The sequence below is a fragment of the Leiobunum rupestre genome, chromosome 8, assembly GCF_980474605.1.
Source record: "Leiobunum rupestre chromosome 8, qqLeiRupe1.1.hap1, whole genome shotgun sequence".
NCBI lineage: Eukaryota > Metazoa > Arthropoda > Arachnida > Opiliones > Sclerosomatidae > Leiobunum > Leiobunum rupestre.
In genome coordinates, this window is record NC_143391.1 from 9,482,929 (window position 1) to 9,497,378 (window position 14,450).

Here is a 14,450-nt window from a genome sequence, read left to right on the forward strand (position 1 = left end):
AAAGTAGAACTATGCAACAGTATTTAAATTTGGCATACATCATGAAAAATTGAAGATCCAAGTCAAGTAGTAGTAAAAAAAATTGGCAATAGAGTTAGAGTAAAATGACCACATTTCTTTCTAAAAAGGCCTGATGAAATGTGTGCAGTTACACTGCAGTAGCCTGTTTGAATTGTTAAAGGGACTTTCAACGAAGACTTAGTCAAATTGAAATAAGTCATTCAGTCGTAACTTTGGGTTTACAATGTACGGCATGTTAACTTTAATAACTTTCTTGATTAAATTGATTGCAAATCTCTTATTGATGACTTCTTTACTAGTTTAGTTTCTATAATGAGTTTCAGCAATTTAAATGCTGTAATTTTTCACGTAATCCTTTACAATTTAAAATTTTCTCAGTTTACTGTTACAGTTTCAAGGCTCAAATTTAAGGAAATGGTTTTAAAATATATAAAAGGTGAGGGAAAATTTATGGAAATTATTTTAGAAATATATTTTGCTTTTTAAAATAATTCCAAAAAATAACTCTTTAATCTAAAACATTTCCAATATCTGTGCCTTCATAGATCCGAACTACCCCTTAAATCAACCTTCCAACTGCTTTGATAAAAGCATTTTTTATTTAATAGCTGTCCCTTTGCTCTGCATCACAGGGCAAATTTTGACTAAAATTTATAATATATAATTGAAAATAAAATCCATAAGTTAGAAAATAAATAGGTTTTATTTTAAAAAATATTTTGTACAGATATTTTAATATTATTGAATGTAATTTAATATATTGAATATTATTTTAAATATTTTACTTAACATTGGGAAATAAAGATGATAATTGGTTATGTCAAATTTAGGTTTAATTTGCCATTAAGACTTAGATAACAAGATAATAGGTGTATAACTGGTTCTAGTAAGCAAGTGAAATATGCTAATTTTAGTAAAACTTTCAATCAAAAACAGACCTTTGATGAGATAGTGTTTATGTGTAGCATAGCGTGATTTGTGAAGAGGTTCTAATCGTTTACTTTTATCTCAATCATGTATCAAGAGTTTTCCAACTCTGCCGAGCTTTCAAATAAAAAACCAACCATGTGTAATTTATATTATAATAGAATGGGGTACACAGACATTGTAAATGAAAATATCCACAAAGGCAATTAATATGAATATATATTATATTAAAAATCTAAAAAAAATTCTAACGCGCTTAGTGTAAGTAAGCACATTTATCAACAGTACTTGAATGGTGGGTCTCCAGTCCTGTTCTGGCTGTACTACCTTACAACGGTATGGCTCGTACACTACTGATCCTCAAATAACAATAATTTCTCTTTAGGCTTTTGAATAATTAAGACGCCTTTACATAGAGGATTAAGTTTGAATGCCGAAAACGTTTATTGTTATGAAAAATTATTCAAATATTTACCAGACTTCATTACTGTAATTAAAATTCTCAAAATTATTTTCACAATGCTAAATGGTTACACCTAAATCAAAATTCAATGATTATTTTTTTTCAACTCTGAAAAAATTAGCTGGGTAAAAAAAACTTATATAAGAGATAAAACAAAATTAACTTCAAACAAAATTATTTCTGGTACTACTAAATACGTTAGTTTTAACCTAGAATGTATGATCGGGTTCTACAGGCTAATTTTCCCTTAACGGTTAAATGTTAACCACTATTAAATTGCAATTAAATGAATTACGAAAATGATAATTGTTACTTAAAAAATACTTAATTACGTATAAATAATGAGATTTAAATAAAGTTCCCATACGAAATGGTTTATTATTTCTTGAGTAAAGTGCGAAAATCAACGTTAGCTCGAAGACGGACAAAATTTTATTTTTGCATTTTTCCGGGAAACTGGCTACGAGCTGATCAGTTGGCCTTCCATGTCAAAAATGGTACACTAACTCATAACAGTACGAAGCTTCTTATCTACAGTCGACTAACTTTCGTTAAATAACGGGATTCTAAAACGTTTCTCGCTGAAGTTGACAGTAGCAACAAATCCGTATGGGTATCTCTGTACTATACACCAACGCTGTTACATTAATATTAATTGTATTACTGGAGACCATAATTGTTGACAGTAAGAATAATTCGGCTAGGCATCCACAATACTGAATCTTGGGCATGAAAATTGCTTAAAATAAAGTCTTAAATTTTTTTAGCGACCGGACTATTGATTCTCCTGCGCTTGGCTGTATTAATTTTAGCCATAGGAAAACGCGCTGAAACCTACAACCGGAAGTTAAATTCATTCTACAAGTCTTAATAGATCAAAGATAAGTCTCCGTTTTTTTTTAGTTGAAATACAACTGTAGCGCTAAAAATTACTAAGCCTAAGTATTCTATTTCACATAGTCAGATGATTTTTTTACCTTTTCTCACATTCTTAAATTTATGGCTCTGTTTACGAATTATCTTCCGCGAACTCATCTACCTACCTGGACACTGGCCTCTATTGTTGTCAATACATTACTTTTGCCATGTATTATATTTTATGAGGTTTCGTGGAAATTCCACTAGCCATTTAATTCGGCAGGGCGAAAATATAATTGGTATCACCCTGTCAACTAATTTTGTTTGATAATGTTACTTCTGCTGAACTTTCGTTAATTTATGAGGGCTGCTACTCTGGTACCATTTCTCGTCATAAATATTTTTGGAGTGATGTGCACCCTTTGATGGTGCGCGACACCGTGGACGATCCCACGGTGTGTCATTGGAAGCAGTTCCAAGCGCGGGATTCCTGACAGCGGTCACGATTGGTCCGAACGAATGACGTTCAAAAAGTACCACGTGACCTCCGACCTTATAACCGTAACTTCGAATATTTTTCGAGGAGAGATAAAAAATTTACTCCGAGGGGCACAGTGCCGAATCGACAAATATTAAATAAAACGGTGAACTTAGAACCATGGTCGGAAAATGTGTTTGTGAGATCGGGGACTTCACTACACCAGTTTTAACGCGTACTGTGTGACCTCATATCGGACCCGGTCAACAAACATTGCTAATGCGAAACCATCGCCAGCAGAAACGAGTCACCGGATCGTTGTCACCGGCGATACACGGCATCAGTTGGACAATGTAGTAAGATCTTAAGTTACCCGTAAATGGGAGCTTTCCTTTATCCGTCTGACGTAGTTAGTCGACTACTCTTATATTCAAATTCAATGTCTGTAGTAATTTAGTTTGTATATATTTCAACGCATTTATTTTTTTAACAGTTTTAGTGTGATTATGAAATGTTTTATTTACATGACAAATCTCAAACAGTTGTAATTTCTATTTTAAGCTTACCCCTAGACACCAGAACTGACCTTAATTTATCATCAATAAATCCCCTAGCCCTGCGGTTCCCAAAAGGTGTTCCGCGGAACCCTGGGGTTCGTTGGAAGGGTCACAGGGGTTCCGAGAATTCGCAGCGCGGCCACCTTTGTCTGTGTCAAGAGTCTTTTAGGATAAGTAAAAAAATAAGTTGGTGTTCCCCCAGAATTAGGTGGATAATTTAGGGTTCCATAGCAAAAAAAATTGGGAAACGCTGCCCTAGTCAACCTTAATAATTAAATCGCTCACCCCACTGGAGAAAGTGACGCGGTTCCCCGGGCCAGAATCTTTATTCGACGAATATAGTGTTAAGTTATTCCAAATTGCAAATTAGTATTATTAATTTGGTATAGGTATACGGGATACCTAGCGCTAATTTCAAGTCAAATAAGGTAAGCGATAAAAATTTACGTAAATTTAGATATTTAGCATGACCTTTCGTTTTGTTCTCGCGCAACAGACAATTTTCGGAATATACATAAGCCGGCCAACTTGCCACGTATTCTACAGAAACTTCCGAGGAAGACAATAGGATAGATCTTCATTTCTAGTTTCGTTGCCAAGTCTGATATGATATTCCAGAGCTACTCAAACTTTTATGGGAAATCAGCACGCTATTTAGGACGAGAGGAGTGAAGTTGTACGTTCGTAGCTACAAAAAGGGACGTACCTCGACCATCGATTTTCTTCGAGAATATTAGAAAAAGTAGGTTGAAGAGAGCGACGACGTACGCGTGTGGCCCCCGCTCGGCGGAATATAAACAATTAGAAACGCACCAGTTGGCCCGCGTAGACTTAATTGAGGAAAGAGCGAATGCCAATCGAGGTCCGTTTGCTCCAAATGGATTGCCTTCTCGACAAGATAATTAAGGAAAGACCCCGTCACCGAATGAAAAACAGCCGGCTTTCAAATCTATTCTTTTAATTCAGGGTCCATTTTTCATCGCCGTACTTAAAATTCTTCGCTTTCGCTGAGAAAAAATCATCATTTATTATTTCAAAGTGACGAGTGCTATTTAATTTACGTTAACGGTATAACAACAGCCATAGACGGGTTGAGCCCGAGGTTAAGCCACTCCTGACGAACGTGAACGGGGGAACTTGTAAACGTAGCTTTTTTTCGGTACAATCTACACTCCTACCAATAGGCCTTTTTATAAAGTAACACTGCCCTTCTTGTTTGATGTTGCTACTGCGTCACGGGTGACGTATCGATGACGTATTACCACGAAAAGCCCTGGACATAAGGGTATATTCTAGGAGGCACCCTGTTTTTAAATATAAACTGAACTGAACTTCTACGTATTTCGTGTCGAATGAGCTACATAAAAACAAGTTCAGCAAGCGTAGCTTATTTTATGGAAAGGCCTATTCCACCTATACTTTTCTAGTATTGATTGAAACCTAATTGTCCCCCCACTAGTTATAGGGGTTTTCCCTCGAGTTCTTCAGTTTCCCTTTTCTATAAAAACTTGTTGGTGTAGGGAGTTGTTGGCTCGCGTGGAACGAAGGACTTTCAACCACCCGCCTACGCGTTGCAACCATCCACTTGATTTAAAACCATTAAAAGTCGCTAGATGATTAATTAAAATTTTAATTTAACTTTTCGCTGTTAAAACGTTACGAATTAATTTCAGTCATATTCCTTAAGTTTAATTTAGAAAATTTCTTTGTGAATTTGAAGTAAATTAAGCTTAACCTTCGGGGTTTTACGCGTAATAAACCACTTTACTATATAACATCAAATTTCTAGTTTATAAATATTAGTTTGCTTGCCGATATTTGCGCACTTAGGGTTGTTAGTGAAATACGTAATGTAAACAGTTTACGCGATACGTACTGACCAAAATGAAGTTTGTAAAATCCAATTAAAACATCCACTGGACTCGGGGAAAGCTTTGCGGAAGGTGTCTCATTAATTTTAAGTATATACCATCATATTTACATAAACAGAAACACTCGGCTTAGAGGGAAAATACAACTTATACTTTAGAGTAGATCAAAAATAAATTTTTAACGCGAGTGTCGGAAAATATAATCAAAAATGGATGATTTAGGAGCAAATATTTGTAAATTCGGCAATATAGTTTCTCTAAGTTTAAATTTAGAAGTTTGTTCGCTATTTACAAACTCAAACCTTAACCATTTAATAAAAATTAAAACTACACGAATGAAATGTTGCGGTGAGCTCATGATAAATAAGTTTCGTACTATAAAGAAAAATAACCAAATTATTTTATTTGGATAAGCAAAAACCACGTTTTTTTTTCAAAACAAAACAGAAACATAGTTTTTGGTAAAACCATTTTGTTTGAAATTGTTTGTTTCAAACTAAAAGAAAAATACCTAGTTAAAAAAATGTTCTAAGTTCTTCTTTATAAATAAAAATTTTAATAAGAAGTATAATATTAAAATTAAAATTTTAATAAGAAGTATAATATTAAAATTAAAATTTTAATAAGAAGTATAATATTTAAATTAACATTTTAATAAAGAGTATAATATTTAAATTAACATTTTAATAAGAAGTGTAATATTTAAATTAACATTTTAATAAGAAGTATAATATTTAAATTAACATTTTAATAGGAAGTATAATATTTAAATTAACATTTTAATAAGAAGTATAATATTTAAATTAACATTTTAATAAGAAGTATAATATTAACATTTTAATAAGAAATATAATATTAACATATTAATAAGAAATTTAATATGAAAATTTTAACGTTATTTTAAATTAAACAACATCAATCAGTTAATTATATTCACCAACTGATCCACCTATAATATATTCCTCAAATACACTTTGCCCATAAAATTAAAAAAACCGAAAACAAATACATCATGAAAACGTAGTTTGAAACCGTTCTTGCGGCCTAATATAAAATAAAATATAAAAATTCTTACAAAAAGCATTATCTTAGAATAAAAACGGGTTTAAAACTACATAAAATTGTTTGAAACATTTTAAACAAATCACAAACCCGGACAAAAGTTTACGCACAATATTTATGAAATAAATAGATATGGATTTGATTTTGAACCGAAGGTGAACAGCCCTTTTTAGACAGACACACAACTTACGGAACACGTAGCCTGTAAGATAGCCGACATATCAATTCAGAATCTGTAAGGTTGAAAGAAGTAATTCACACACAGCTCACAAAGAAAAAGAGTACGCGGCTAGTATAAGAATAAATTCTCTTTTCCGTATGTCGGGATCGCTTTTATAAAGAAACTCCGATTTTTTTTTTTATAAGAACGAAGAAGAGAAGAATAATAATAAAAAATCACACTTCAAAAAAAGGAGAAGAGAGTTGACGGCGTAAAAAATATCTTAGTTGGCTCAAAAACGACCTCGATTTTCCGCTTTTGGTAGTGGGACGAATACTGACGAGCGCCATTACGAGGGAATGGGGGAACATTAGGAAGAAAAATCCATGGCCACCAATTCCGCTCAACGTCGTCTAATTTTCCCTCGCAAAAACATTTGACGGAAATATATTGAAACGCGGGAGTGAGCCGTGAGGATGACCTCCCAACGGACAAAAAGCCCAATAAGGAAAACACCAATCTAAAGGTTCTCCCGTTAACGTATACGTAATTATTTCCCGTCTACTATCGATTGACTAATTTCCATTTTGCGGGCGACGGATCTTTTCTCGCTTTTCCGCCGCGCGGGAATCAATTACACGTTTAACGTTGTTGGCGTTTGACCCCCCCCCGAGCTCCCCCCTCCAACACACGCAACCTAGTTTGCAAAATAGAAGGACTCGAACCCAAAGATTACATAGCACAGATACCAAAAGAATTAAATCCTTCTAGTTGACAAATAGTTCCGGAACATTTCTGGATGATTTTTGTTTATTAATTTATTTTATTAATTTATTGATGTCATTAGTGTATACTTTTATTGATTCATCTACGCCGATCCACTTAAGCAAGCGCTTGATCGTGGTGGGGGCTTCTATTAAATGAACATTTTTACCTTTGAAAAAAAAACGGTAGCTATACGTAATTTTATTATATATAACAAAAATTGAACAAAAATTTAAAATTGTTAATGTTCATGGTCTATTAGAAATTTACATATTTTTTCTTAAAAATATTTAAGTTCGTACATCTAGGGTTTAGAGTGTTGTATAGCTTAGGCCTTAAGTACGCGGCAATTTTTTGACCTATAGTTTTTAACATTTTATCAACAATCAAGTTTTTGTCAGAGACAAAACGAGTATTATATATATTATCGGGAATTAATATTTCCTTGTTTTTAAATGTATAAATTCAAATATACTTCCAAAAAAATATTAAATGATATTTTGTTAAATATTATATTAAATTATATTAAAATGAAAGATGTGTAACTTCGCAGGCGCGAGGCGCTTTTTAGTGGGAGTTAATTTACCCCGAAAACGTGGATGTACATACCTCATCTCGGTCGAAACTTTACAACCTGTATTATTCCTTGGAACAATGTGAATCATAAAAATCACAGACCATGTTTGAATTTTCTTGCTACAGTTTTAGAAATTTGTAATTAGCCCAAAACTATTTTTTCTATCTCTACTTGGTTTCCCGTGAATAGTATTTTACTTATCTCGTAAGATATATATTCTATACTTTTGTCTATAGTAATTGAAGTCTGTGTTACGTATACGAAATCGTAACAACCGCTGTGGTTCGCTGTTTGGAAGAGTCTTTTTATATTTGTGAATCGCGGCCGACTGAAAAAACAGCATTTCCTAATTTTCATTTGATAAATGACACTTTTCACTATAACTCAGTTTAATCTCGTCTAATGAACTTTAAAATTTCACTCTCAATACATTAAATAAACTCAATTTGATCGACCGTCTCACTTCTTCGAAAACAAATTCTCAAAGTTCTATGAACGTGTCTAACTTGTATTATCTCTAACTTTTGATACCATTATGATCCCAACACCAAACTCTGGGAAATGTATACAAATAGTACAGAGTAAACCTGATATTTTTTTAAAAAATTTTAAATTGTGGGTTTTTGAAAAATTAACATTTAAACTTAAGCCTAGTTTTGAAAAATAAATATTTTTTTTGAAAAAATTAGTTATACCTCATATAAAAGCCCATTAAAAGAGCTTTAAAATGAGGTATTGCGCATCCATCAATCTCAACCGGTTCTAGAGAAAAAGGGCAGTTCAATCAAGATTACACCATTTTTCATTATAATTAAAATAATTAATATTTAAAAAAAATAAAAATAAAAATTTTTGTTATTAATTTTATTCATAGCTACGTAACTTCCCTTAGTATACCAACTTTCATCAAAATCAAAAGACACGCGTCTGAATCAGTGTGTTGATTTGACGTGGAAGGACTCAGCTGATGAAACCTTTTAAAAACCCTATTTTGAGCGTGGAATGAAACGTTTCACGCGCAAACTCGAGCAATTTTCAAATACATTTCTAATCAAAAATAAACGATACAAAAGATATTAGCAGGCGATACATGTATAAAATTATTCATTACAGATAAAAAATATCGTAATTCTTTTACAATGTTTTACAACTGAATTTTATATATTAGCTTTCCAATATTTCCACATAGATAAATATATTTTAACGAAATTCGCAACAGTCTGTATTATCGTAAGGGTTAAGCCTTTTATAAAATACTAAACTGTAAAATAGTAAAAAGGTTCTGACCTTTAAATATCTTTAACCCCTGCCTGCAGTATCTTTTATATAGAAACGTTTTGCAAGATTCTACCTTTCCATAAAGACCCACTTTTGGTCTATCACTCAGAGAAAAGGCAGAGTTTATCGGAAGCATCAAGCGGATAGTCTATCAACTAGAAGTGGGCCATTGGATAGACAAAAAAAGTGTTTAATCGTTCCCTTAAAGGTTTCTAATTGAGGTCCTTCTAGATCTCGTCCTTTTTTGTACGTCTTCTTCGGGCTTAAAGACGGGCCAAGAGAGTGAGGCCGAAGATCAGGCCAAGAAGGAGGGATAAAAAAGAGACCCGTTCCAGCGGCGTGGCCTCTTCTCTCTCGCTGGTAGGTGTCTCGGGGGCTACCTCTTTGAAGTTCCGCCACCCTCCCTTCCGCCTTATATAGGTCGCTCTCCCCAATCGATCAACGAAGAGGCAGCGGCGAGCAGCGGCGGCCCGACGAAACGCGCTCCGTTCCAGAACACGCGCCAAAGAGGCAAGAGTTCCAGCCGAGAAAGGAGCCACTGAGTTCTGTCCCAGAAACAAATCTTCTCGCACCGGACCCTTTTCTCTCTCTCTCTCCGCGTTCCACCGCTCCAACAAACGATAAAGAAAAATCTCGACCGACAAGTTTGGACGGTGATCCTATCGTCTCTGATTTTTCAACATTTACATCGTAACGATTATCCCAATTCGCGGGATTATCACTCTCAAAACTTTCAACTATTCGCCAAATAAGGAGGGAAGTTTCCCCGCGAGGCTGAACTTAACTTTCCACGTCGGTGATTTCCGAAAATAAATAGTGAAAATGATTTGTTTCAACTGTTGAGGTAAGTTACGGAAAAGTCCATTTTTATTTCATTGATAAATTGTTATTTGTTAAATAAACAGTACGGTTATTATCTCTTTCTGATAAATATAGTATCAGTATTCACGGTATATTAATTAATGGTATTGTTTATTTTCTGAATTTCTGATATAAATGTTTTTTAAAAATCTAAATTGGTTTAATAAACGAAAATATCGGAATATGAATATTTCGAACTTCATTATAAAAAATTAACATAACCAAATTGAATTCACTCTCTTTATATACGATATATCTATTAAACTGTGGGAATAAAACCATATTATTCAGTTCCCTTTAAGAGTACTTTTTAGAAACATTAGGGTAAAAGAAATTACGGCTTAAAGATAACTAAATGATTTTATAAACTATGTTTGTGGAGATCATCAAACTGAAAAGCACTTAATCATAGCTATTAAATGTAGGCGCGTTCATTACTTGATTACCCTATATACAACGCTCAACTACGATATAATATAAGTCCATACTTACGCAACAAAGTATCATATCTAGACAGACGGAGATTTGTCCGAGCTACAGCGTTCAATAACAACAAAAAACACACCAGTGGCTGTTAAAGCCAGAATACTGCACACCTGTTAACGTTCACAATAACACGCCAATTAAATCTCGATCATAAAGCTATTTAACAACAACGTTGTACCCTTTTAGCCCTTTAATCAGGTCTACGAACACTCAAAGACGATAATAATACATTGGAAACTGTGGGGGTTTTTTTTTTAACTTCGCTTCGCTCATTTGAGTTAAGCTAGTTTTACGAATATAAATGAATCGGAATTCATTTAAATAATAACAATAATAATTTAATTAACTTCAGTTTATTTATGTTAATATATTTATTACACTATCCGAAATACTCGACAGAAAACTTTACTTTATTTTCAGTTGAAATTTCACAAATATACTAAAATATTTAAAAATCCCTTTTAAATACGGGGAATTGAACCGAAAGATAAATATTTGTCAGATTCAAGTATCTACAAAACGTTTAAGAAGAGATGGATAAAGTTAAATTTACTCTAGTTAAAATGTACAAAAGATCCTTACAAACTGAAATTTAGATGAAGAAAAACAACATACATACATACATACATATTTATTTTTATTTGATTTTACAAACCCATTTTGGAACAGGGGGGAAACCATTTAAATATGGATTCTCAGGAGTTAATACAGAAATAAAATTTCAGAAACATTTACACACAGAGTTAATGTAGACATATTATAAAACACTAAAAATTAAGAAATTAAACATATATACACAAATACAGGGTGGAAGCCTCAGCCGTGGTCCAGCCTCGGTACTTCTCCTAGTACACCAGAGTGCTGCGGGTCGATCACTTATACAGGCGCTGGTATTACCAAACTAGACCAATGGGATAATTAGAAGCGCATCTTTATCCAATCGCCCGAAAAAGCATTTGGAAGATTATCCCATTGGTCTATTTTTAGACAAGGAAAAGTACCGAGGCTGGACCACGGCTGAGGCTTCCAATTCTCCCATTCGTCTATTTTTGGCCTACCAGCGCCTGTAGAAGTGTTCCACCCGCGGTACTCTGGTGTACTAGGAGAAGTACCGAGGCTGGACCACGTCTGAGGCTTCCACCCTGTACATACATGGTTCTTATATTCTAGAAGCGCTACACCGGGGCATATATTGAGAATATCTTGAACCGTATTTTAGAAATAGAATCATATCTATCTCTACAGAGTTACCGCCATTCGGACATCTTCCACGAATTTCTCTCGCAACTTTCGCGTACGAAGAAATAGAATAAATTTCTATATAGATCGCGTAATTTGAAATCGAGTTTAGAAGCATCCTGACCGATATTCAGTCAACCGCGGATCTAGCAAATTGAACTTTTCTGGGGACATTTCCCATTGAATGGCGCGTAAAAGCGGGGCGTAACATCACTGATGCGGTATTTATAAATCAATTTGCGGGCAGAAATGTTTGGAAAATTCGTAGAATTTGGACCAGGATCGATACATTCCAAGCCTGGAAAGTCGGCAGCGAGTGAGACCCGCGAGTTAAAGTAGACGAAGTACGCAAACTCCTTAACTTAAATTCGAGTCTCGGCCCGGTTTTGATGAAAGTGGATTTGACGTTACGGAACGGCACCGAACGGCTGATACCCGAATACAGTAGCGTAGTATAAAGGGAAGAAGATTGCGCCAGAGTGATATTCCGTTCACGACCGCACTGGGAAGAGCCGTTCTTTTTATTGCACGACTCTACATTAGGCCATTTCAGCTCCAACATATATATATATATATATATATATATACATTTATTTTCTTTCTATTTCCACGCGCGATCATGTATACATGTAGAGAGCCCGAGTATTTCTTACATTTTTTATTTTAAGGGATTTTTTCTCCATTTTCTTTCGGTGCTTTCCATCCGCGAAACTCTGGCGTCGGCGAGTCCCAATCCCGGAAAACGAGCTGCAAGAAATGGGCCAATGATCCAAACGGAGACCGTATAGATACATCCTCCGACTTTGCCATTCAATAATCACTTTGCACTTTCTTAGATTACGCCACAACACCTAACTTAAAATGGGATACTGATTTATATTATTCAGTATTGTTAGTTAGTTTTGAAAACTACAGAACTTTTATTACTCAATAAATAAAATAAAAATTTATGACGGATACTTCAAGATAAAACTCAATAAATAAAATAAGAATTTACGACGAAAACTTCATGATAGAAATCATTAAATAAATAAAATAAATATTTAAAAGCATGGAGGAGAATTCCGAGGCGGGGTGAAATCTAACACCGTAGTGACAACTCGCCGCTGCCGGGGGGGGGGGGCATTTAAGAAAAGGGGGATGGTCGTGGTCGACTTTTTTTCCACTCGATCGGTAGATCGCGAACTTTATTAATAAGAATATACATTTAAAACCGTTGAAATAACGTGGGAAGTTGGAATCTTTCATGGTAATGGATCACACTTAGAGTTCTTAAATTACGGTAATTTAAGAAATCAGTAAATTACGCGGTTATTTACCGCGTAATTTACCATGTTGCGGTAAATTACCGTAATTTTATTTTTTTTCTTAAAAAGGTTTTTTTTTACAATTAAAATAAGGAATACAAAGAAGAAACCGTTTGTTGCTCAAAATATTTCTGAATAACTAGGTCTACTTTCTTTTTTTTACTCATTTTACCAAATTTACTTATTTAAATGATATGAAATTATAGAAAGAATACTATATTCTTTCGCTAGACTACTTCGAAGTAACGCTAAACCAACGCAGATGCTCAGAATAACCACGGCCAACTTTGATCACGCTACAGCGGCCCACACATTCGTCTAAATTCCGCGAGCAAGGATTTTCCCCCTATAAACTGTACTTTAATGTGTAGGAGTTCAGCGCCACGCTCGGTTTTTATATTGACTTCAATGTAAAAACTATTCTAAAAATAATAATCCGCTAGGGGCGTTCACGTCATACACATCTTTTGCTCATAGGTTAACACAGAAACGTCAACGAATGAGATGGCCGCTGTAGCGCGAGAGATCAAAGTTGGCCGTGGAATAACCAAGTGATAATAAAACTAACATTTTAGCAGACGACAGATGAATCATGAATGTGATTTTTCTTAAACAGGGCTGGACATAAGTATTCTTCCTATTAAACGTATCAAACTATTCTAACACGGCCTTCGACTTCTTGGAAATTCGCAACCAAAACGAATCTAGGTGGCGCAGCGGTGCCTAGCTCTTCGAGTTAGTGCGTTACGCCTATGACCTAGTGTTTGCTGGAGTGAAATTACATTATTAAACGATGCAAAAATACACTAAAACGCGAATAACGTTAGGTTTTGAGTGTTGTAATCTTGCGCGACGTATTTTAGGTACATTTTAGCCCGAAAGATCAAAGAAAATTGAGAATCAGTGAAACACGAATACGATGGTAAAATTACCATGGTAATTTACCACAGTAAATTACCAGGGTAATTACCATTTTCGTAATTTACCTGAGAAAATTGTAAATTACTGTTACCAGGGTAATTTACCGCGTAAATTACCAGGGTAAATTACCGATTCGTATCTCTAATCACACTTATTGTAAAATAAAAGTTAAGAAAATAACTAAGGCCCAACGGAAAAAGAAAGATAAAGGTACCTTCCCATTTCAGATTTTTGTTATTCAAAAACCACTTGTTAAGGCGCTAAAACAATTTACATATTTCTAGAAATAAATTATTTATACTTTGTTTACTTTTCGCGTTTTCTTGTATTTCATATTTATACACAAGCCTTGTCTTAATTTTCACCTGGCTCTCCCGCGTTTTTCTTGTTTTCAGAATCACAATAAACACCGTCCGATAGATGGCTACACTGACAAGGAGAGTACCCGAGGTGTTTATTGCCGATTTTGTTCAAAGTCGGGCGTAATGTAGACCTATATGAGATATGAAATTTCCCAAAAGGAGACGTTGCACTACCCATTCGTTTTGACATGGCAACCGCAAATGTTTTTGATCACTTAAAACGATAAAATCTCCATTTAAAAAAGCATGGGATTTTC

The 14,450-nt window shown here is 34.4% G+C and overlaps 1 protein-coding gene across 1 annotated transcript in view; it reads left to right on the forward strand.

The window, feature by feature from the left end:
* Window positions 1-9,539: 9,539 nt before the first annotated feature.
* The window catches only part of LOC149932339 (uncharacterized), a 49,399-nt gene continuing 44,488 nt past the window's right edge, over window positions 9,540-14,450 (forward strand). The window contains exon 1 of the mRNA XM_090155536.1: window positions 9,540-9,861. The gene's annotated coding sequence lies outside the window, so the exon portion shown is untranslated. The remainder of the gene's footprint in view (window positions 9,862-14,450) is intronic.